Below are 26414 nucleotides of genomic sequence, written 5' to 3' on the forward strand. Positions count from 1 at the left end.
AATTCCTCCATCTCTTTCACAAGTTACCTACCATCATTGTCTATTTTCTCTCTTCTCCTAAGTCTCTCCCCACCTCTCTCATTTCTTACTAAATCTCCCCCCCTCCATTTTTTGTACTCACCTTGCAGTAGTCCCCACCTTCCAATCCTAAACTATCTATATGTTCTTCCCTTGCTTCACTGAGTGCAATGACAGGATCTCTGATCTCACTTAAAACTAATTTTACCTGGGATATAAGTGATAGTCAGAATTGGGTGCTCAGTGTTTCGTTCTCCTATGGCCCTTTCCTAATGATAGATTCCTGAGTGTTTTCATCCTGGATGGCCAGCCTGTTCACCAATAGTTACCTGAAGTCAGAGATGGCCTCCCAGCATGGTATCTCCACAGCTGGTTGGCCAATCCTCTCTTACCACTGCCCAAGAACAAGCCCTCTAGCACAGCTGCCTGTAGGCAGGCATGAGAGTAAAGCTAGATGAACATGTTAAATCACAACTTCCTGTGGTGAAAAATGCAGATTTAGCCACACAGGATGATTTTACAAATTTGTGTCTATTTCTTGCAGAAGTGTTTCGGTCAGAAAAAGGAAACCTAACCCCCCCCCCCCCCAAAACAAAACAAAAGAACAAACCCAAAAAACAAAATCTGAAAAAAATAAAAATGTTTAATATCAACATTTTCAAAACAAAGCATTTAGATTTTTTTCCAATTTGAAACAACTTTTCGTGTTAAATTTCCTTTTAATTTTATTTTAAAAAATTATGCATAGAAAAAGGCTCAAAATAAAAAATTAAACAATCTTTTTTAATTAACAGGAAACCAGAAAAATCCATTAATCACCCAGCTCTATGTGAGAGGGAAGCACTGGCTGTAAATCCCGATCCCTAGCCTGAATTAATGGGAGAGGGACAGAGAGGAGTCTAGATTAAATGTTTCACTCATGGTACAAAAATATTTCTTCTACAGATAAAATGCAAGAAAAACTTGTGCTTTCTTTCTTTTTTTCTTTCTTTTTCTTTTCTTTTCTAGAAATAGTAACAAAAAACAAACCATGCTGTAAATGAAGTCTAACTTTCCCAGAAGCTTGCATGCATGTAGATTGTGGGATGAACTGGAAGAGAATGGACTATACTGCCCTTGCATTATTTTATTTTTTTTTAATTATTTTATTCTTTGTAAATCCCATTGCATTCCTATTGCATTCATCAAACAACATGAATGCTCTCCAGTGGCTAATTTAGCACAGTAAATAAATTCCCATGGATGTTAAATGGAATCTGTAATCTACCGAATACAGTACCTATCTCATATCACAAAGGCAGAGTCTTAAAATGCTGTCAGGACTGTATTTTTATTAAGATGTTACTTAGTTTCCCCAGTGTCAAAGAATCATTGCTTAAGTTCTCATCCTGTATTGTGACCTGCATAAGAGGACTGCTGTGCTTGTGCAGAGTTCCACTGACTTCATTTAGTCCATCTACATGGATCCACAATGCAGGCTCAGTCTTGCCATCTGATCCCCATACATGGACCAGATGACAGGACTGCAGCCTTAATGTTCTTTAGCATCCAAAAATATTCTGCATTTTACGAAAAGATTAAAATTCTTTGTGGAAGTAGCAAGCCACAACTTGCACTAACAACTCTGGTTATATGACTGTATATGAATGATTAATGCTTTGAAACTTGTTAGGATTCTGCATCTCATGTAGAACAGTGCCAGAAAGGTTATTTTTTTTTCTTGGTGTGTGTGTGTGTGAGAGAGAGAGAGACAGAGAGAGATATGTATATTTTTATATATATATATTATTTGTGTGTGTAATATATATATATATTACACACACATATTATGATTTATGGAACTGAATGGAAGTATATCTCAGCATATTATACCCTACAACATCCCTTTAATTTTGATGTGTATGTGTTTTTATTACAAATTATCTTGACTTTGTGCTCATAGCACAATTCTTTCTTGTTTGTTTGCTTTAGGAAAGTAATGATATCTAGTCAAAAAAACTTACATACACACATAGAGTGGTAGTGGGCTGGAGCCAGAGAAAAATTCCAGGGCAGATCCCACATCCAGACAACCTAGAGAAACCCTCAGGGTGACAGAGAAGAGACAGAAGCACCATCCGGGAAGGAGGAGGGAAAGATGGAGTCCAGTTCGACCCCCCCTTCACGTCAATGCCCTAGGTACCAAAAACTCAGAAGGATGACCCCCTGCCAAACCATTGTAGGGGCATTAGGATGGACCCATGTGGGCTCAGGCAAGAGAAGTATTCCAGGCAGGAGCAAACCTGCAGCCTCATAAACTCTCCAGCTGGCAGAATAGATGCAGAAGCAGCCTCATCAGCTGCTGCCACAAAGACTGACGACAGACTGCTGTCACAGTTTTCACTCTGGAGATTCTCCTGTACTGATTAACTGTTTGTTCCAACACCCTCCATCACAATCTCCGCACCTTGGCCTCACTCCACTTGTCATAGGCCAAGTGCAGGGGGAAGGGAGTAGCAGGTGGGGTCATGCACCCCTGCCAGATTTGCAGCTTGGCTTGTACTGAGCATGCTCACATGGAGGTCAGTAACATCTGCTGAAGCCACTTCCCTCACTCTGTCCCCCTCTCCCCCCAAATATCAGCAGGTACAGATGGTCTCTGCCACCTGTCATTCATACCCTCCCCCCTTTTATGTCTCCTAGCCTCTTCCTTCCTCTTTCTGCAAAGCAGGGCCCCAATCTTGACTGATTTCTAAGCACTACAGACAAATTATGGGAGTGGAAACAGAGGCACACAGAAATGAAGTGACTTCTCAGGGTCACACAGCAGGGCAGTGATAATGCTGGAGCTAGAATCCAGGTTTCCTGAGCCTCTGTGCTGTTACCTATCCACTGCTGTGATAATACAGATAACTTTTTTCTAGACATGGCTTCCTTGATAGACATCACATCTATTTTTGGTCTCTCTCTCCCTTCCCCTCACACACCCAACTTAGTTTTTTTTCCTACACCTGTATAGTGGGTTTTCTTCCAAAAATTTTATCTGCTCAAGGTACACACAGAATCTAAGGATCTTTTAAAGGTTACATAGCAGTAGATCAATATATATGTAGCTTCAAAACTTCTGAAACAAGCAAGAGCCTTCTTCTAACTTGCCAAAGGCTTTGTCTTCTTTTATTTTTTTAATGGCAATGGGAGCTAATATTATGACAGCAGCATGCAATGGAAAACTCATTTGTCTTGTCTGGATATCACTGGACTATACACCTGATTTACTTAAGGCAGTCAACATGATATTACACATCTGCCAGTTAAATAGTTAAATCTGACCCCCATGGTTTTTGTGTGCAATGTTGTTGTAGCTGTGTCAGTCCCACAATATTAGAGAGACAAGGTGGCTGAGGTAATTTCTTTTATTGGACCAACTTCTGTTGGTGAAAGAGAAAGCTACACAGAGCTCTTCTTCAGGTCCAATAAAAGATATTCCCTCCCCCTCATAATCCCCCTAGGCTTTTGTCATTCAGTAAAGTCTGAATTTCTACCTTTAGCACAAATTGAACTAGAACTCTAGGCTAGGACTCTTCAGTTTGGAAAAGAGGACACTAAGGGGGGATATGATAGAGGTATATAAAATCATGACAGATGTGGAGAAAGTGGATAAGGAAAAGTTATTTACTTATTTCCACAATACAAGAACTAGGAGTCACCAAATGAAATTAATAGGTAGCAGGTTTAAAACAAATAAAAGGAAGTTCTTCTTCACGCAGTGCACAGTCAACTTCTGGAACTCCTTACCTGAGGAGGTTGTGAAGCCTAGGACTATAACAGCGTTTAAAAGAGAACTGGATAAATTCATGGTAGTGAAGTCCATAAATGGCTATTAACCAGGATGGGTAAAGAATGGTGTCCCTAGCCTCTGTTTGTCAGAGGATGGAGATGGATGGCAGGAGAGAGATCACTTGATCATTGCCTGTTAGGTTCACTCCTTCTGGGGCACCTGGCATTGGCCACTGTTGGTAGACAGATACTGGGCTAGATGGACCTTTGGTCTGACCCGGTACGGACGTTCTTATGTTCTTAGAAAGTGCCAAGACAGATGTTGGAACTGGTAATGAGCTATTCAGCCATTCACCTCTAGATCACTGCTTTGACTCTGATCCTGGGCAGTAGCACCCAAAAGCTGTGCCAGATTGATAGCAGCCACAAGGCTGAGGTGAAATGAGTTGGTATTGTATCACTATTTCATTATAGTGCCATTACCTGTCTTCTGTTTTCTTTTTCAAAATTGGTAAATATGAATATATGAAATGAGTTATTGGTATCAGTCTTGCCCTGGTAGATAGATGTCAAGACTGCATCACAACCATCATCCTCTCAATAGGCACGAACTGGGACCTTGGTACCACACTGAGCTCCACACAGCCAGACCCTTGCACCTCTGTGGAACTTAGTCACTGCAAGATCGGGGCTAAATTCAATCTCTGGGTGAGTTATTCCAAACACTTTTTGGAGTGATGCCTCAATAAACCCGTACCCTTCTCGTTCAAAAAGGTATTGAAAAGACAGCTGATATCTGAGTAAAAAGAAGTGGAACTAAAAAGATGCATGCGAAGTAGCTCAGCTCAATCACTCTTCTGATGCACCCAGTCTTCTATCCGTCATCTGCTAGTTGTCTGTTCTGATTCTGAGCTCTTCCAGGCAGGGATGTTCTCTGCGTTTTTGTCTGTAAGCACTATTCATAATACAATAAGAATCCTAATTGCCCCCTCCCACAGGAAAAATGAAGAGGCGAAATCTGTGCCCTAGCCATAGCTTGAGGGATGGATTTCCCCCCTGTCAGTACCTATTCTCTTCACCTATATAAAGCCCAATCAGGCTTCATATAAATGAAATGAATTTCACCCAGCATGACTAAAAGACATATAACTACCTAATGAAGTCCCATGTTGCAATAAATATATGTAGTAGAGCTTGAGAGAGAGCGGGACCATAGAGATGAGAAAGAGAACACTTATAATGAAACAAATACATAATGTAGATGGAATCCTTTTGTGCCAGCCTAGATTTTTTGGGGTTCTTCTCTAAGGCCCTAATCCGGTGCATACTCAGGGCTTTCCCAGATTTTTAGTATCCCTTATGAGCACTCTGTCTTGTAATCAATGGAAGTTCCATAAGCAGCTTCAGGGCTGTATTTCAGAACAATAAATTGGTTAAATTGTTCTGATTACTAATTGAGCCAGTTCTTTAATGTTCTGCAGTTTGTTTGAGTTTAAAAAGCAGAAAGGTTAATAAGTTTGGAAACTCTCAGTTAAGGTTGTCTTGGCAGAACAGTGCAGATTCCCATTCACTTACAGATTAAATAAAGGGTCATTTTCTGCCTTTGATTACACCAGTATGATCCTATTGATTTAATTGTATATGCCTATAACAGATGGCAGAATTTGGCCAAAACACTTGAAGGTGAAGAAATCCATAATGAGGTTTACATAAGCAATTTTAGCCACTCACCTTGTATTCTTGCTTATGATTTACTTATAATACGCCTGGTGGCTGACAGGCAATTAACAATTCTCATAGAGATTTCAGAGTGTTTTTATATTCTTGTTACGATACCAATATAAGTAGTTATTTAAAATGTGAGATTGCACTGGAAAAATAATTTATTTTATTATACTCCTTAAAATAATTTCCCAGATTGGAACAGCTCAGAGCTTTTACATTCAGGCTGGTCTAAACTCAGTAGCAGGCTCAGTTATTGAAAAAAAATTGAGTATAGGTTTTGCAGTTCATGTTGTTGTTGGGCTTTCTTTGTCCATTCTATGCAACACCTATTCAGAATTTTGCAGTCCTACACTTTTCCACTTTCATTGTTAATATCTAGCTTATCCCCTTACCAGTGGAGAGAAGACTTTAAAAAACTCTACCAGAGATTCCCTTCTCCCTTCAGTGTTCTGGGCTTAATTCATCCCTGCTGTAATTCTAGAGAAGTTAGTAGATCTACATCAGTGATGAATTTGACCCAAATAATCTCTCCATCTCTTTCTATAAAATTTCAGTGCAGTTAGGGTGACCAGATGTCCCGATTTTATAGGGACAGTCCTGATATTTGGGGCTTTTTCTTATATCGGCTCCTATAATCCCCCTTTCTCCCCATCCCGATTTTTCACACTTGCTGTCCTGTCACCCTAAGGGCAGTGCAGTGCAGAGTGCTTCAATGGACCTGATGGTGGCCTCACCCCTTGTGATAGTGTGCATGAGAATGAGGACATGATCCCATATGCGGGGCTCAACCACAATTGTAGTAACATGAACCACTTGTGGGACACACACACACTGCCCCAAAAAAGACAGGAAGGAAAAGTAGTCATAACTTCATCCATCTGCGCTGGCAGACAGAGCTGGCCAACCAATTTGCTAAGAGATGGTGCAGTATTTTCCTGTAAGTAAGCATTAAGGGCTGGAGTGCGCCTCCCTTACATGTATTAGTAGCTTAGGAAGGGATCCACAAAGGTACTTAGGAGCCTAAATCCCATACTTAGCCACCTAAATCTCAGGTTTAGGCTCCTAAGTCCTAGTTGTGGTTCTGTTGAGATCCACAAAACTTCTGCTGAACTCTGTAGGCACCTAAACTCACTCGACACCTAAGTTATTGCAGTAAGAGTGTTTCTGCCTCTGAGCATGCACCCACTCTCTCTAGGCATCTGGATATCTATCTCCCACCAGAGCTATTCGCAGCTCCAGAGCCATTGGCAAACCAAAGGAAGATAGGTATTCATCCATCTAAGTCATGTGTGGGACCTGATCCACTAGGCATGTGCTGAGCATCCTACTGAGGATGCCTGCTGGATGGGTCCCATTCAAAAGCCATTGAAAGGAGGAAGTGAATCAATGCCCATTCAAAATCCAGTGCTCACCTCATAGCTTTTAATTCAGTGGTTAGTGCACCCACCTGGGATATGGAAGACACAGGTTCAATTTTCCCTCTCTGCCCAGGGAGGGGGGAAGGTTTTGAATAGGGGGTCTCTCGCCTCACAGGAGAGTACTCTAATCACTGAGTTATAGGATATTCTTATGGGGGGCTCCCTCTGTCTCTCCTGTAGAAGTTATTCCACTGTGGATAAATAATGAGTGATTGGAACAGGGGGACTGGACCCAGCATCTCCCAACTCCTAGTTGCATATGCTTCCCAGTGGGCTACAGAATTGTTCCCACAGGCTCTCTTTCTGGCCCAATGACTATTTAATTCTGTATCCACAGTGAAACAGTTACTGGGCCAGAGAAAAAGAATGACTCTGTAGTCCACTGGTTAGGACATCTCTTGGGGAGGTGGGAGACCCCTACTCCAAACATGCTTTCATGATTTACCCACAGTGGAATGACTTCAGCAGGAGAGACTGAGGGAGACCCCTTTCCCCCTCGATGAGAATATCTTATAGCTCAGTGGTTAGAGTGCTCTTCTCCTGAGCAATGGGATACCCCTATTCAAATTCTTTCTCCCCATCAGGCAAAGGGGTGGGGGTGGGAATTGAGCCTGTGTCTCCCATAGCCCAGACAAGTTCTCTAATTAGTGGGCTAAAAGTCATAAGGTGGGCACCATGTTTTGTGTAGAGCGAGGCAAGCACCTAACTCAATCTCCTCCAGAACTGCCTTAAACACGTAAGCTGGCTGACTCCAGATGATCGGTTCCCTCCCTGCAGCCTGGCATTAGGCACCTATCTCTTTGAGAGGGGCGTGACTTAGCTCACACCTCTATTGTCAAGCACCTAACTCAGCTTTGTGGATCGCAATGTTGTTCCTATGATTTTCTAGGAACCTAAAAGTTAGGTGCTGTGGTGTTCAGAATTGCAATGTCTAAGTCCCTTTATCAGAGGGGAAGCTGTGTTAGTCTGGATCTGTAAAAGCAGCAAGGAGTCCTGTGGCACCTTATAGACTAACGAACGTATTGGAGCATAAGCTTTCGTGGGTGAATACCCACTTTGTCAGGTGCATGCCTGTAAGTCCCTGCATGAATCCCTCTCTTACTCCATAAGTAGTCCTACAGATTTCAGTGGGACTACTCATAGAGTAAGATATTACTCACTGTGAGTAAAGGTAGCCATAGTTGGCTCTAAGTGCACAAATGGGTTCAATTCTTGGGTTTATTTCTCAGCCTTTATGTGAAACTGCAGTCTGGATGGTTTGCATTTACTTTAGATGATGATGATGATGGTAATGATGATTAATAGATATCCCAAGCCATCTTTCGTCAAGACCAGGGGAGTATGCTAGAAAAACTACACTCACATGAATGAATTATAATTTGATGAATGTGTAGGGATTATGCCATGCATTGATTAAAATGTGTTTAAAATGTAACTTGGTGTGGACATGTGAAAGAATGTCTGTGGGTGGGTGTGTCTGCTTTCATAGCTGACTTTGATTCTGTAGCCGTGGAAATGACAAAAAAAATGATTCTTTGATATGCTGTTCTGTGGTAGGAGTCCTTCTGCAATTTAGAAGAGAAGAGCAAGGCTAAAAGACTGTTGCCTTCTCTGCTGGGAGTCATCATTACAGTCTATAGAGTTATCTTTCTGCATGAGGAGTTGGGATCAAAAGCAGAATAAATAGTATTATAGAGAGAGAGGCAAGGAAAAAGTGGTTGAATTTACCTTGATTTTTTTGGAGCCATTATATCATCTCTTTTATATTGCCAGGGCTACTTTATAATTGGCTTTTTATTGCAGCTGCAGCAGCTTTCTGGTGATGTCTGCTTTTGGTATTGCTGGTAAAAAGAATCAAAATAATGAAAAATAGTATAAAGAGAAAAGGAGACAATTCCAGAGGCATCTTAGTTAAAAAATACGTGCAAAACACGTTATTATTTTATTGCAGAGTTTCTTAATTCAGAGCCAGAGGTGCAGTCTGAGAGTCCGAGCGTAGAGGGAGAAGCCAAACACAGCCAAATCCTAATTTTGAGTCTGACACTGACTCCTTCCAGTGGCCTGAAAAAAAATGAACTATGAAGTTGTCTTCTAGTGATGGGAGACCATCTAAAGGTTCAAAGGTTTTATTCACATGAGCTCTATAAAGACTGAGGGCCAGAACTTCAGTGCCTGGAAAGGTTCTTTAAACCAGTGGTTCTCAACCAGGGGAATGTGTACCCCTGAGGGTATACAGGAGTCTTCCAGGGGGCACATCAACTCATCTAGATATTTGCCTAGTTTGACAACAGACTACATAAAAAGCACTAGCCAAGTCAGTACAAACTAAATTTTCATACAGACAATGACTTGTTTATACTTTATATACTATACACTGAAATGTAAGTACAATATTTATATTCCAATTAATTTATTTTATAATTGTATGGTGTTATAACTGTCCTACTCAGATCTGAACCTTAGAGTTCAGAACATGAGAAGCCAGCATGAAACCTCCAAACTTAATTACCAGCTTGGATCTGATATCACTGCCACCAGCCAGAATTCCAGTGTCTGGCTCACTCTGGTCTCCCCAAAACCTTCCCTGGGGAACCCCCAAGACTCAGATGCCCTGAGTCTCACCACAAAGGGAAATAACCCACTTCCCTTCTCCCTCTTCCCCTCCAGGTGTTCCCTCCCTGGGTTCCTGGAGAGATTTACAGATTCAAGCTCCGTGAATCTAAACAAAGGGATTCCACCCTCCCTGCTTCAAGTCCTTGAAACACAACTACCGAGAGATCAAATCTCTCTCCCCCCTCACCCAGAGGGTATGCAAAGTCAGGCTTAGTAAATCTAACACAAAGAGATTTTCCCCCTCCCTTCATTTCTTAGCCTTAACCAGTGAAAAACACGCAAACAGGTCTTAAAAAGAAAGCTTTATATAAAAAGAAAGAAAAAGGACATAAAATTGGTCTCTGTATCAAGGTGACAATATACAGGGTCAATTGCTTAAAAGAAAAAATGAATAAACAGCCTTATCCAAACAGAATACAATTTAACACATTCCAGCAATTACACACATGTAAATACAAAAAAACAATATAAACCTATTGTCTTACTATCCTTGTACTTGCAACTTGGAAACAGAAGATTAGAAAGCCTGGAGATAGAAAGATCACTCTCAGAGCCGAGAGGGTCACCGAACCAAGACAAAGAACAAAGAACTCACACCCAAACTTCCCTCCACCCAGATTTGAAAAAGTCTTGTTTCCTGATTGGTCCTCTGGTCAGGTGTTTGGTTCCCTTTGTTAACCCTTTACAGGTAAAAGAACATTAACCCTTAGCTATCTGTTTATAACATATGGTAAAAATGAGATTGTAAAAAATTTTTTAGTAAGTGTGCTGTGGTACTTTTCTATTTTTATGTCTGATTTTGTAAGCAAGTAGTTTTTAAGTGAGATGAAATGTGGGGGTACGCAAGACAAATTGGACTCCTGAAAGAGGTACAGTAGTCTGGAAAGGTTAAGAACTACTGCTTTAAACATTGCCAAAGGGACTGATGATGAGGTCTCAGGAGACGTCTCCTCGGCTGGCATAAACAGAGCACGGTAGGCTTGAGTGAGGATGTTCTGGGGCAAGGAGATCATATGTGAGCCTGACATGAGCATGTTTCCTGGCTTACCCAGGAGATCTTCAATGACCTAAAACTCAAAAAAGAGTCATACAAAAAGTAAAAATTATTATTATGAACAATGAATAAAAAAACAAATTATGAACAATGAATTAAAAAACCAACACAAGCATATAGGGACAAAATTAGAAAGGCCAAGGGGAAAAAAAAAGAGATTAAAGTAGCTAGGGACATTAAGGGTAACAAAAACAATTTTTACAAATTCATGAGAAGCAAGAACAGGATAGGCCCCTCACTCAATGAGGAAGGAAGAACAATAATAGAAAACACAGCAGTGACCAAAATGTTAAATGCCTTTTTTGTTTCAGTTTTCACCAAAAAGGTGATTGGTCCACCAAGATACTGAACATCAGTACAAAGGGGGTATGATCTGAGGCTAAACCAGGGAAAGAACCAGTTAAGAATTACTTAGATCAGATCTACACTTAAAATGCTGAATCAGCGCAACTGCATCGATGCAGGTTCACTGCTGTAGCGCGTAAGCGAAGATGCTCCTATGCTGAAGGGAGGACTTGTCCTATCAGCATAGTTAATCCACCTCCCCAAAGGGTGGTAGCTATGCCAGCTGGAGAAGCTCTCCTGTCGACATAGCACTGTCTACACAGGGGATTAGATCAGTATAACTATAGAACTCAGGGCTGTGGATCTTTCACACCTCTGAGAGACGTAGCTATATCGATAGAGGTCTGTAGTGTAGACCTGGCCTTACGCAAGTTACATGTCTTCATGTCAGCAGGGCCTGATGAAATACTTTCTAGAATACTTAAGGAACAGACTGAAGAGATCTCTGAGCCATTAGCAATTATCTTTGAGAACTTTGAGAACTTGTGGACAAAGGGAGTAATACCAGAGGACTGGGAAAGGGCTAATATAGTACCTTTCTATACAAAGGGGAATCAGGACTACCCAGGAAATTATTTCCCATTCAGTTTTCAGTACCCAGAAAGATAATGGAGCAAATAATCAAACAATCAGTTTGTAAGCACATATAGGAGAATAAGGTGATAAATAACAGCCAACATGGATTTGTCAAGTTCAAATCAAGTCAAACCAACCTAATACCCTTCTTTGGCAGAATAACTAGCTTTGTGGCTGGGAGGAGGAAGTAGATGTGACATAATCTTGACTTTAGTAAGGCTTTTGATATTGTCTCATATGACCTTTTTGTAAAGAAACTAAAGAAATATAGCCTGGACAAACCTTCTATGAGTTGGGAGGATAACTAGTTGGAAAACATACTCAGACAGTAGAGATCAATGATTCTTAATTAAGCTGGAAAGGCATATCAAATGGGGTCCCTCAGGGATCTTTCCTGGGTCTGGTTCTCTTGAATATCTTCAACAATGATTTAGATAATGGCATAGGGAGTACCTGTATAAATGTTGTGGATGATACCAAGCTAGGAAGGGTTGCAAGCACTGTAGAGGATAGGCTTAGAATTCAAAATGATCTGGACAAACTGGAGAAATGGTCTGAAGTAAATAGGCTGAAATTCAAGAAGGACAAATGCAAAGTACTCCACTTAGGAAGGAATAAGCAATTGCACAAATACAAAATGGGAAATGACTGCCTAGGAGTACTGCAGAAAAGGAGCTGGAGGTTATAGTAGATCACAGACTAAATAGAAGTAAACAATGTAATACTGTTGCAAAAAAGTGAACGTTATTCTAGGATGTATTATCAGGAGTGTTTTAAGCATAAGAAGTAATCCTTCCACTCTACTCAGCACTGGTATAAAGCCTCAACTGGCATATTGTGTCTAGTTCTGGGCACCACAGTCTGGGGAAGATCTGGACAAATTGAAGAAAGTCCAGAGGAGTGCAACAAAAACAATTAAAGGTCTAGAAAACGTGACCTGTGAAAAAGGATTGAAAAAACTGGGTTTGTTTAGTCTGGAGAAGAGAAGACTGAGGGAGAGATATGATAACAGTCTTCAAGTACATAAAAGATTGTTATAAAGAAGAGCATAATAAATTATTCTTCTTAACCACTGGGGCCAGGACAAGAAGTAATGAGCTTAAATTGAAGCAAGGGAGATTTAGGTTATACTGTACATTAGGAAGAACTTCCTAACTGTAAGGGTAGTTAAGTTCTGGAACAAATTACCTAGAGAGGTTGTGGAAACTCCATCACTGGAGGTTTTTAAGGAAGGTTAGACAAAACTGCTGTCAGGGATGATGTAAGTAATACTTAGTCCTGCTTCAGTGCAGGGGACTGGACTCTGTGACCTAACAACATCTCTTCCAGTCCTACATTTCTCTGGGTCTGTGATTATATGGTGTATTCCACTGATTCCTAGCTAAATGCATGGGCAGCTATTCTAGCCAGAGCAAGGTTAGGGAAGATTTGTGTTTGTTCTAACTTGTGCTGAGGGCTGCGCCTTCCCCTACGTACTACAAGGATCAAGTGAGACTAAAGATGTCTTAGGACCATCTTAGATTCTCTCTCTCATAGCTGCATATTGATTGTGCCCCAAATGTATATCTAATACATATCTTAATCTCTTGCACTTTTCCATTCCCTTTTTTCTCCCTTCTCTCTCTCTTCTCCACAACCAACTTCAAATTTTGTAGGAAAATTCCACCTTGGCCCCAGATCTAACCTGTGAAACCTGAAGTTGGTATGATTTTTTGTGTGTGGATTTTATAAAGGGGGCACAAATCTGTTTTAGAACAGCAGCTCAGCTGCCACATGAACTATCGAATGAGTGCCATCATTCCACAATAAAGCCTTTATCAGCATGGTGTCCAGCTGCTGGAAAAAAATACAACGAACCAAACGATTACAGGACAAATGTTTTCTCTCTGTTTTTCTAGGGCCATGGGATGTGTGAATATATATTATATATATATATTATAACATGCTTGTCCTGAGGCAAGATTGAAATATTGCCCCCTGTTCTACCAAGCCTGTTCAGCCCAAGCACAATAAGTAACTTGCTCTCTTCTTCCCCTTGTGGGCAGTTTAGGGAGTCAATGCTGATTTCAGCAAGCTGACACGTATATTCAAGCAAAGAGTATCGAAGAGCTGTACAGCTGATTGCACAATGTTTACGTCTGTGAATCCTTCCACTAATAGCCCCAAGGAAATCAAGGGGATCAAGTAATCTGAGAGTATTTAAACAGGCTACAGTAAAGGACAAGTCAAATCAAGGCAAAAATGGTTGTTAAAAAAACCAAACACCCTCCATCTATCCTATTTTTACCACAGGAAGCTACCCCTAATTGAGGATCCGTCTATACTTCACACTTCTTTTGGTGGTGTGTGGAGTGGCTTGTAGTGTGGGATAAATAGCAATGCAGATGGTAAGGCACTGTTTAAGTGTGTGAGTAAAGAGACCCTGAAGGTATGTACACTACTAGGCTTTTTGCATGCCTAAGCAGTGCTTCCTTTTGTCTACACTGATACTTTTAGCAGCATAGTATTCCACTGCCTCCCTGCTGCTGGAGTCTTTCCCCACCACAGAGAAAGGTTTCAGAAGTGAGAAAAGGGCTCTGGCAGCTCCCCAGCCACTGCAGAAAGCTGCTGGAGATATACCCCACTGCCTCACCACCTTCAGAGCCTTTCACTGATGCCACAGTGTGGATGCAGCCTGTTTTTTACTGTGGAGTGTAGCTTTACATACCCCACATACTGCCTCCAGTGGTGTGCAATGTAGACATAACCTGTAATTCCAACCCTTAGACCCTCACCCTAACCCTGGCCAATAGGTTAACATGCCACTTGATATTACCAGCCCTTCACAGAAGAAAGAAATGCAAGGAAAAGACACTTGCAAGCATTTAAAGAACAAGGAGAGCTAATTATTATGCTTCTCAAGAACACCTTGTTGAATGCAGTGACAAGCACTTCAAATTAAGTTATCAGTCACCAAATCCTTTAATTTAATAAGAAGCTTGCTGTGAAAGACTAATTGATTCTGCTGAAAAACAGCCTTCTTGTGGGGAGAAAGAGAGAAAGATGGTTTACTGCAGCAAGACTTTTAACACTAGCTATTTAGTTTGTCATGCTAGAATCAGCACAGCAGAACACTAGAAAGACTTTGACTCTCAATGGCCTATGATATTTCTGATGGGTCATGTATATATCTGCCAAAGAAATGTAGCAACTTTGGAAATAATTTCTGAAAGACTCCTTGTTTATGAGCAGCTAGTGCTTGTCACCTTTGGGTATGTCTACAAAAGATTCAAAGCAGCAAGTCACAGTTGACTTGGGCTCCTGCTACAGGGCTAAAAATAGGAGTGTAGACATTCAGGCTCAGGGTGGAGCCCAGGATCTGAAACCTGGCACGATGGGAGGGTATCAGAGCTTGCGCCCCAGGCCCAGCCTGAATGTCTGCACTCCTATTTTTAGTCCTGTAACATGAGCCCCACGAGTCTGAGTCAGCTGATCCTCCGTCACTCTGATGGAGAATACTCAGGCAGACCAAAAAAGACTGTGAAGAGTAACTAGCAAAAGACACAAAAACCAGCAGTAAAAAACAAATTAAGTTAATCAAAAGCAGAAAGCCTGCCGAACAATCACTGGGCTCACTGGATGATCAAGATGCTAAAGGAGCACTCAAGGAAGACCAGGCCATTTCAGAGAAGCTAAATGAATTCTTTGCATCAATCTTCACTGCCGAGGATGTGAAGGAGAGTCCCACACCTGAGTAATTCTTTTTAGATGACAAATATGAGAAACTATCCCAGACTGAGGTGTCAGTTGAGGAGATTTTGGAACAAAATGATAAATTAAACAGGACCAGATGGTATTCACCCAAGAGTTCTGAAGGAATTCAAATATGAAATTGCAGAACTACTAACTGTGGTGTGTAACCTATTATTTAAATCAGCTAATTTAATTTTTACAAAAAGCTCCCGAGGCAACCCTGGAAATTACAGGCCAGTAAGCCTAAATTCAGTACTAAGCAAATTGGTTAAAACTTTGATAAGGAACAGAATTATCACACTTAGATGAATAGAATATGTTGGGGAATAGTCAACAGGGCTTTTATAAAGGGAAATCATGCCTCACCAATCTATTAGAATTCCTTGAGGGGGTCAACAAACATGTGGACAAGGCTGATCCATGGGATATAGTGTACTTGGCCTTTCAGAAAACTTCTGACAAAGTCCCTTGCGAAGGGCTCTTAAGCAAAATAAGTAGTCATGGAGTAAGAAGGAAGGGCCTCTCAGGTGCTAGTTAAAAGACAGGAAACAAAGCGTAGGAATAAATGGACAGTTTTCAGAATGGAGGAAGGTAAATAGTGGTGTCCTGCAGAGATCTGTACTGGGACAAATAATGTTCAACATATTTATAAATTATCTGGAAAAAGATGGCAAAGTTTGCAGATGACACAAAATTAGTCAAGTTAGTTAAGTTCAAAGCAGATTGCAAAGAATTACAAAGGCATTTCACAAAACTGGGTGTCTGGGCAAGAAAATGGCAGATGAAATTCAATGTTGATAAATGCAAATAAATGTACATTGAAAAACATAATCCTAACTATACATGCAAAATGATAGGGTCTAAAATTAGCTGTTACCACTCAAGAAATTGTTGGAGTCATTGTGGATAGTTCTCTGAAAACATCTGCTCAATGTGCAGTGGCAGTCAAAAAAGCTAACAGACTGTTAGGAACCATTAGGAAGGAGATAGATAATAAAAGAAAATATCTAAATACCAACATACAAATCCATGCTATGCCCACTCCTTCAGTACTGTTTGCAGTTCCGGTCACCTCATCTCAAAAATATATATTAGAATTGGACAAGATACAGAGAAGGGCAACAATAATTATTAGAGGACAGATATTATGGAACAGTTTCCATATGAGCAGAGATTAAAAGAACTGGGATTGTAACTGTTCATCTTAGAATGAGATGACTAGGGGGAAATATGGCACAGGTCTAGAAAATCATGAATGGTGTGGAGAAAATGAATAGGGAAGTGTTATTTACCCCTTTACATAAAACAAAAAACAGGGTCAAGCAATGAAATAGGCAGCAGGTTTAAAACAAATAAAGGAAGCACCTTTTCACAAAATGCAGTCAATCTGTGGAACTTGTTGCCAGGGGATATTGTGAAGGCCAAAAATATAACTGGATTCAAAAAAGAACTAGGAAGTTTATGAAGGATAAGTCCAGCAATGGCTGTTAGCCAAGATGGTCAAGGATTCAACCCCATGCTGTGGGTGTGCCTAAGCCTTTGACTGCTAGAAGATAGAACTGGACAACAGGGGATGGATCACTCAATAATTGTTCTGTTCTGTTCATTCCCTCTGAAGCACCTAGCACTGGGCACTGTTGGAAGTCATGACAGTGGGCTAGACGGAGCATTGGTCTGACCAAATGTGGCCACTCTTATGTTCTTATGATGCACTCCTATCAGCTCAAACAATATTGTAGCCCAGCCTAATATAGCTGTGCATTCTTGCCCTCATGCTACTGCTTCCCCCATATCACAGCCAGAGCAGAGTGGAGGAGAAGAGGGGTGCAGAAAGCAGGGGCTTCTGGAGTGGTGCAGGTGTCCATCTCTCTTTACACTGAACAAAGGCTCAGTCTACCCCTATATTCACAACACACTGAAGTCAGTACAAAGGTATGGAATACCCACTTCAGTTAGTGCCACAGCAGCTTTGCTTTACTCAGAAGTACCAGAATGCTGAAAGGTGCACTCCACTTGAGTGTTTCTGGGATGCTTTTTGCCTGCCAAATGTTTTTTACAATGTTTATATTAAAAGCTGTTTGTTTGCACAGCTACAGTGGAGAGCGTAGGCACTAGTAATGTGTAGCAAGGGGCCTTTTGGAACATGAAAAGACAAGTGTAATGGTGTGTACAGGCCTTCTGGGGTTCCAAACAGAACCCCCTTGTCATTTGCTTTAATGACCACACTCAAAAAGAATGTGAGAGAAAGAGCTTCCAGCATGCATTAACTGGGTTAACATCTGCTTGCCTCCAGTTTCTCTGGTTACACTGGTCTACAATTTTTGAGAAGTCGTCTGCTTCAGAGATAAAATGTGATATTTATTATGTATTTTAATGTGCTGAATTCAAATATGACAATTAAAACAACTGATTGGCTACTGTTTCTAAGATATTTACGTTTTTACATTTTATGTCTATGTATATTGTGTATATAGTAGAGTTTTAAACATAAATTGTAAACCTAGGTCTTTTCATGTGTTTATGGTTGCGTTACATGATAATATTTCACCTGTCCTGTTTATGTAACACTTTAAAAATCAGCAAAAGGGTTATATAAATAAAATTATTATGAAACAAAAGGCAAAAAACTATTATGTACATAGTTTAGTCCTATTCAGTGTCTACTCGGCGCTTCTTGGCTTGTCTCTTGTATTCATTAAATGGAGCATTTCTTGTCACTGTCCAGCAATAGTCTGCAAGCATTGATGGGCTCCATTTGCCCTGATAGCCTGCCAGGAGATTCCACTGCTGTAGTCTGGAGCCCAACAGCTCTGCCTTACTCTTGGGTAGTTCCAAATCCCTGACAAGGTCATTCAGTTCACCTTGTGTTATGAGGTGTGGTTCAGAGGAGGAGGATGGGAGAAAATGTGGGTCCTGTGACATTGATGGTTCAGGACCAGAACTTTCATCCTCTTCCTCTTCCTCTTCTGACTCAAGTGAGAATGATTCTGGTGCATCAGGAACCGGCAGTCCTTCTCCGTGGGGTACTGGGCGTATAGCTGATGGAATGTTTGGATAATGCACAGTCCACTTTTTCTTCTTTGACACACCTTTCCCAACTGGAGGCACCACGCAGAAGTAACAATTGCTGGTATGATCTGTTGGCTCTCTCCAAATCATTGGCACTGCAAAAGGCATAGATTTCCTTTTCCTGTTCAACCCCTGGTGAAGATTTGTTGCACAAGTGTTGCAGCATATGTGTGGGGCCCACCTCTTTCCTGATCTCCAGTTTTGCAGCCAAAATAAAGATGATAGGCTTTCTTAACCATAGTGGTTATACTGTGCTTTTGTGATGCAAAAGTCACTTCACCACAAACATAGCAGAAGTTATCTGCACTGTTCACACAAGTACGAGGCATCTCTGCTCGCTTTGGCTAAACAGAAATGTGTCCCTTTGCAAAATCAAACACTGACAAATAAGAGAGCACGACACTGTATGATTTCTAGAGCTGATAGAGGGCAATTTGTTCAGCAGAGTGATGTAAGCTTCGTTATGATTGCATCATCCATGACTTCTAGGAATAACATGATGCAATTCATACCATGTATGACGCAATACCAGCTTCAGATTGCATCATTCATTATTTTGCCTAAAAAGCAAGTACTGTCCAGACCCAGTCATAGATTTATTCATAGATCCAGTCAAAGATATATTTTAATCATTTCTGGTTTAAATTGAGATCCCTTCCCTTTATAACTCACTTATCCTCTGCCATTCCCAAGTCAAGGGTCATATATACTGACCCAATAGCATATTTTGAAAACTAGAGCCAGTCAACAATTTTAAGCATCATTTTCGTTCTCAGTGACCCAGAATTAGTAAAGTTGGACTACATTTATTTCAGAAGCATTTTGGCTGTAGAGCAGTGTTATTGGCTAGGTTGCAGTCAGCCCTCATTTGGGGACACAGGAGAATAAGGAGGTAGGAAGGGTAAGGCTCTCTTTGTTCAGAAGAGTAAGGAGTGACCAGAATACAGCTGTGGCTGTGAGGGTATATTAGGGAGTGCTCAGCTGGGGCCCCATTTATTATTGTGCTATGGCCTCTTTCCATCTTCTAGGCTGCCCCAGTGGCTTCACAGGACAAGTGTAAGGGCCCCTGGGGGAATTACCCCAGATGTGGTGGTTGTCTATGCCCAGAGGTAGATCCGGTTCTGCCAGCTCGGTGCTGCATTTGCAGTAGGCCTGGCAAGGGGGACATTCTGGAGTGGAGCAGGGGTGGAAAAGAAGCAAGGCGTAGGTGAATCAAGAATAAGAGGGGACATGCTTAAACCTCCTCTATCCTGCACTCCTGCAAAGTCCCAAATGAGTCATTGAAGTAGAGGGACAAATTAGACTTTGCAGTAGAAAGAGGGCCTGAGACATAAGGCCTTGCATCAAAGGCCTGGTGTGAGACCTAAGGCCTGGGATAAAGTAGGCCTAGGATAAACCACTGTCAAAGGTTTGGTGATATAAAGTAAAGTTAAGTTGGGAGCAAGAGGCAGGCCTGGCTCACAGAATCTGGTGAGAACAGGGCTAATATTGCAGAAATATACATTCCTAAGTAGTGTTAGGTACCGAGCACTCACACAAACACATTCCAGAAGGGTGGTACCAGAACATCTCGATACCAACAGATTCCCAAAAAGATAACAGGAACACACTGACCCATCCTAAAGATCAGGTCAGGGTGACAGCATGATGAATAGAGATGTTTTGATCAAACCAACAGGTACAAGGTAATGGGTGGCACCCAGATATAGCAGAGGGTGGCATCTAGATTCACCATGGGGGCAATACATAACTTGTTTGTATCGGTGTATAAAGAGATATTTCAGAGGGAGTGTCTTTGGTCAGCCAAGTGGGATAGTGGAAAGTCCCCCAGCTAATTGAGCTGCATCCATTGTCATGGGCATACATACACTGAGTGTACTTGTAGCAAGTATAAGGCACCAATACCGTGCTTTGTCCACAATAAACATGACCAAGTTCCTTTGCTGAAAACCGAGTCTGTGGATTTATTGGGCAGTTCAATCAAAGTCTGCTATCTCCACTATTTGTGCACAGCTGGGACAGCATGCTGAATGAACACATAGAGTAAACATATCATCACACTTGTTCAACCCTGTGTCAGGGGCTGATGAGACCCACCCCCCAAAGCCTGGACAGAAGGCTACACACCACTTTTCCTCCATCCTTGTGCTGCCGCCTGTGCTTGTGCAGGGGTGAATCTGGCTCTTAATACTCCCCTGCTCTGAGCAAGCGGTCAGGGAAGAGTGGAGAAGGTCAAGGAAAAAGTTCTGCTAAGCTTTCACCTCATTTTCTTTTGCAAGCCAGTCACTTTCCAGACACCGAACTTACTGCAAGACAAACTGTCCTACCGCAAATAGGATACTGAACCTGGTGTTTTTAGCTCTATTTTATTCTTCTAACGGATTCTTATTGTGGACATGTCTTTGCCTGGTTTCTGCCGATAACACACTGATTGCTATCTCAGTCCTTGAGACATCTTCAGACTCAGCCCTTAATTCTGCCCATTCATTTTACCCATCTTGAATCATGTAAAGTGGGGTCTTTTTTGTATTTTAGTTTTAAAAAATGAATTCAGAAACTAGAATAAATTGTAAGGGCTTTTTTACCCTTGCAAATAAAATACAAGGAAGTTAAAACTAAAAGAGTAGCTGAAAAGAAACTACAGGGGAAAAAAATTCCCCATGTATTGAAAAATAATGGAGATGGCTATTTTGCTTTTGCTCCATGTTCATATTGATCATTTATTATTAAATTTTAGAAAAATAAATAATATTATTTCTATAGCTCTTTACGTTCTGGTACTTCAAAGTACCTTATAATTGTTAGTGAATCAACTCTCACAAAAAACTGGTCAAGTAGGGAAGATCATCCACATTTTACAAATAGGGAAACTGAGGCATGGTGAAGCTAAATTATTTGCCTAATGTTCCAGAGGAAGTCCATGACAGAGGGGAATAAAACCCAAGTTTCCAGACTTTCTGTGCTTTAACCTATCCTGTGCCTTAGCACAAATATACCCTTCTTGTTCAGATCGCAGTTCTCCTAGTTTACTTATCAATTAATTCTCTACATGACGCCTGAGCTGTTGAAAATGCAAGCAATGATTTGAGTGGAGGGTCAAAGATAGTTCAGGGGGCAGTGCTTTTTTGGAATCTGGTCCACAATTGGCATTCACTTCCGGAGTACATCAGAATTACCATGAATCTTGCCAGCTTCCAGGCAAGATAAAATAGTCACTAGTGTAGGATTCACACAACAAATAAAATAACAAAATCTTGTTGTGGAGGAGGGAGGAAAAAACTTACTTACATTTGGAAGAGAATAGATACTTGTAAAAGTGCTCAGTGATGAATATGGTGCAAAAAGATAGTAGACAATCTACGAGTAAATCGGCTTTCCACCACCAATTCCAAATCTATGTTGTTGATGTTGTTTATATATTACCAAAAATTCACAGAGTGTAGCTGTCAAAAAATGAACATAAAGTCACAATCCCTACCAGGAAGAATTTATAATCTGAAGACAGAGAGAGTGATGCTACAATTAAACACAGCTGGCTTATGATGGAGTCGTGTATATGTTAGCAAACATGGAAGACATCATGGAACAGGTGGGTTTTGAGGAATAATTTGAAGAATATATGGGGAAAGAGATTGTCATATTGACTGGCAACAAACATAAGTGTGGTATAGATTCCAGAGGGGAAGTCCCAAGGCTTCCACCCAGGAACACAGGGAGGCTGATTTGATGGATTTTCTTCTACTCATTATTTCAAGGTAGTGTTACAGAGCTGAGCCCTAATTAACAACATTCTGTAGCCAGAATTTGAATCATCCAACAATATCTTCAGATTAGGATACATCAGTAAGGGGTGGGACTGTATCTCATTATGGGTTTGTGTACTCCTTGACCCAGCAGGGCTCCGATCTGGCTTCTGGCCCCAACGTTCTACTGTAATACAAGTAATAATACTAAACAAAATAAAGGACTTGAGTCTGTTCTCACTAAAATTTCACTGCTCAGTAACACAGTTAACTTCAGTGGATTTACAGGTGACTTAAAGACAGAATCACTTCCAAAGAGTGAAAGTTATTTTAATACTAATTATTTCAGTTTGAAGGTTTTGATACGAGTAAGTGGATAATCAGATTAACCAGTGATTGAATTAAATGGAAGGCTCTATTTGTATGTCTTACTTTCTTCCGCTATCAACTCCAGTGAATTTGAATTAGCTCATGAATTCTTTAGTATGATTACTACAGCCTATTATTAGACAGGGGGTGAGAATTCCAGTTTGAAGTTGTCATTTACTTTATTCATGAGTATTTAGTATGAGAATATTTAAGGTCAGTCTTGTTAAGTTATAAAGAGATGATTTATTGCCTTGATTATATTTTCTTATGAATAATGACCTTTATAATGTAATTTTTTTTTAAAAAAACAACAGTTTATTTAGGCATCTGATTTTATCCAGTGAGTGGAATAATCTGTTGAATATTAATTAAAAAAAAACTGAACTATTCTTATATATTTTAAATATTTATGATGCCATTTATTCAATGCACAAATACTAATAATCATGCACAAATAGAGGAATGATTTCCTTAGTATCAAACACCCTGAATACTTTCATTATTACAGTCTGGTTCCTGCTTGGGGTAGTTTGTGTCTTTATAAACTTTTTACTCCTCCTGAACAATCTGATAGGACTGGCCACTGTTCGGGTTTGATAATGCTAATGACCAGATTGTGTGCTTGTTTGAAACTCTGGGCCTAATTTTAAAAAATGGTAGTCCAAGGCTCACACGCAAAACAATACATGCAAAAGCGCATCTGTGATTATACAGTCTGTGCAATTTTCGTAACTGCATATGAAAATTAGATAAATGAACATGCAAATGGCTATTTAGGCTGTTTATATGTGAGGTTAGCTGATTTGCAATGCAATCACAGTTGCTGGGTTTTTTGCACACAGTTTTTCTGCATCGACATTGAGCTTGCCTCTTCTTGGTAATTTGGCCCTCTGTAATGGCTGCCCTTTTTCTTTGTTTGATTTTATACTTTTTTTCCCCTCTGTAGAAAAATTACTTTAGAAAAGAAGTTACCTTAAACTTAGTGTGTTGAGGTGGCAAGATCTCTTACGAAATCCACTGTGTATATTTTATTTTGTTAGCCCCTTGCCATCTTTAGCACTTCCTTATCTTCCATGTGTCCCGCTAAACTTGCACCACAGATATCTGTACGGATTTTGTTTTACAAAGTAGTATAGCAAATAAATAGAGTTTTCCTTGTGGAATTTGTTGTGTAACAAAATCACTCCCGCAGCCTGGAATAGGGCTAGATGGATTAACTTAATAAACTCTATCATTATTTGCAATAACCTCTCTTAGTTTAGCTGTCAGCACATAGCAATGTTGATGCTGGATGTATTTTCTGAGAACAGGCCATGAGCTGTGGATAGTCATCACTGTTTATGAAATGCACATGAAATGGATCTCTATTACTGGCTGGAATTTAATACCACTCCACGAAAGTTAATTAAAAATAAACCCTGTAGTAAATAATGTATGATTTTTGACAGTTTGAGCTTAAGTTTTCAGGTACAGGTTTTCAGCTAGAGCTGGTCAAAACTTTTCCAACTGAACAGTTTTCCATTGGACAATGCTGATTCAATGCAATCAAAACATTTTAGTGGAATATACTGTTACCCTTTTGATCTGACCTGTAGCCGATATTCAACATCTTGCAGGTTGTTTCCCTGAGGAGGAGAAATGGATGATGGACTCAGGTATTTATTTGATATAAGCCTGTTTATTTACAAAGAATGTACAGAGAGTCCTTTTCTCCAGAACACTGTAAGACTCAAACAACAGGAAGCAGTTTATTTGCTCACAATTCTAGGCCTCTTTCCAGCTAGTGATCTGCCCAAAAGCTTGTTCTCTCAGCTTTTTCTGAGGATCATACTAAAAATGTTTTTCTGGCTGTCTCTGGGATTTTCTTGCTGCTTTCTCTGTATACACTGTGGTGGTTTTTCTGCTTCGCTCTCTGTAATAGAGAGGCTCAGTCCTTAGTGGTAGAAGGGCCTGGGATGAGGCAACACTGATTATTAAAGGAGGCACACCATTGTGAGAGGAGCAGATTCCCTATAAACAGCAGTAGATGGCTGCTGTGACGGAAAGATGCTCAGGAAGCAGAAGCTTCAGCAGCAGCAGTGGCGAGTAAGAATGGCTCTTGAAAAGACATTGAACAGTGCCCCAGCTACGGGAAAGAGGGCTGGGAACCCCCTCCCAACTAAGGGGAGAAAGACACTGAAGTGAATTCGGGACCTGGATGGACAGTGTATAGCTGTGGACTGTTTTAATTTCATTTGACTACATTGAATTTGTTTAAGGAGCAGTAAAGAAGGGGAAAAAGGGAGCAGTGCACTGCAGAGGCACCCTGGCCATAACATTACTCTTTCTCTCACACAGTTTCCTCAAACATTACCCAGCCTCAGGTATGTGCAGTCAGCCCCTCCATCCACATCGCTTAGATTCCTAATCACTTGTGGCCTGTGACTTGGGTGATAACTCCTATTGTTTCAAATATCTATTCTATAAAGCAACTTTCTTGCCTTTTAGATTTCCACCAGCTTCAGCGAGGTTTTATAAGCTCCCCAGTTTAACAATATTGATTTCATCTAAAATGAAATTTTTCAGTCAGGTTAAAACACAATATTTTAGAATATTTCATTTTGCAAAAAATTTAGAGAGTTCATCTTGTGATGAAACAAAATGTTAAAATCTTGGCATTTCCCCTAGCACATAAGTTCTGTTTTTTGACCAGCTCTACTTTCAGCATAACATCAGTACTTTTTGACTCTTGAGCAATTACATGAACATGCACTCAGATCATGCAAAGAGTTTCAGAATCAAGTGTTTCTTGCTATGAGGAGTTTCCAATTTGCTTCAAGCAGAACATCTTTTGGATTTGTCTGCATTGTTTATCTCCATTATGACTGAGTTGTATCATATTGGGTAAGGGGACAAATGCAAACTCATCTCTATTTGGATTTGGCCTGTTTTGATCTTGAACCATTATTGCTGACTAGCCACAAGGGTAGTCCATAGAATCATAGAACTGGAAGGGACCTCAAGAGGTCATCTAGTCCAGACCCTTTCACTCAAGACAGGACTAGGTATTATCTAGACCATCCCTGACAGGTGTTTGTCCAACCTGCTCTTAAAAATCCCCAATGATGGAGATTCCACCACCTCCCAAGGCAATTTATTCCAGTGCTTAACCACTCTGACAGTTAGGAAGTTTTTCCTAATGTCCAGCCTAACTTACCTTTGCTTCAATTTAAGCCCATTGCTTTGTGTCCTATCTTAGGAGATTAAGAAGAACCATTTTTCTCCCTCCTCCTTGTACCAATCTTTTATGTACTTGAAAACTGTTATCATGTCTCCTCTCAGTCTTCTCTTCTCCAGACTAAACAAACCCAATTTTTTCAATCTTCCCTCATAGGTCATGTTTTCAAGATCTTTAATCATTTTTGTTGCTCTTCTCTGGACTGTCTCCAATTTGTCCACATCTTTCCTGAAATGTAGCGCCCAGAACTGGACACAATACTTCAGATGAGGCTTAATCAGCTTGGAGTAGAGCGGAAGAAACTTCTCATGTCTTGCTTACAATACTCCCGCTAGTACACCCCAGAATGATTGATTTTTTTGCAACAGCATTACACCATTGACTCATATTTAGCTTGTGATCCACTATGACCTGCAAATCCCTTTCCACAGTACTCCTTCAGCATGTTTAAGTCCATTGCTGTTCAGATAAGCACTTACCAACTACTTAATGTTAAGTATATCTTTTAAGTCTATTGACATTAATGTGATTTAACCACATGCTTAAAATTAAGCAATACTACTTTCTGGAATAGGAATGTTTTCCTGAATCAGGGCCTAAACCTATGCCTTTTGGTTTTCTCACTCTTGGTTCCCCACCATTCTCAATATAGGGCTGTGTGAAGCTAAACTTCATATACTAGCACAATACTCTGCAATTGTTTAGGCCTTATGAAAGTCTAAAGGACACTCTCTCTATGAAAGAGTATTCAAATTTTATTCCACTTTTGCAAATCAGCA

This window comes from Gopherus flavomarginatus, chromosome 4, assembly GCF_025201925.1.
Source record: "Gopherus flavomarginatus isolate rGopFla2 chromosome 4, rGopFla2.mat.asm, whole genome shotgun sequence".
NCBI classification, from domain to species: domain Eukaryota; kingdom Metazoa; phylum Chordata; order Testudines; family Testudinidae; genus Gopherus; species Gopherus flavomarginatus.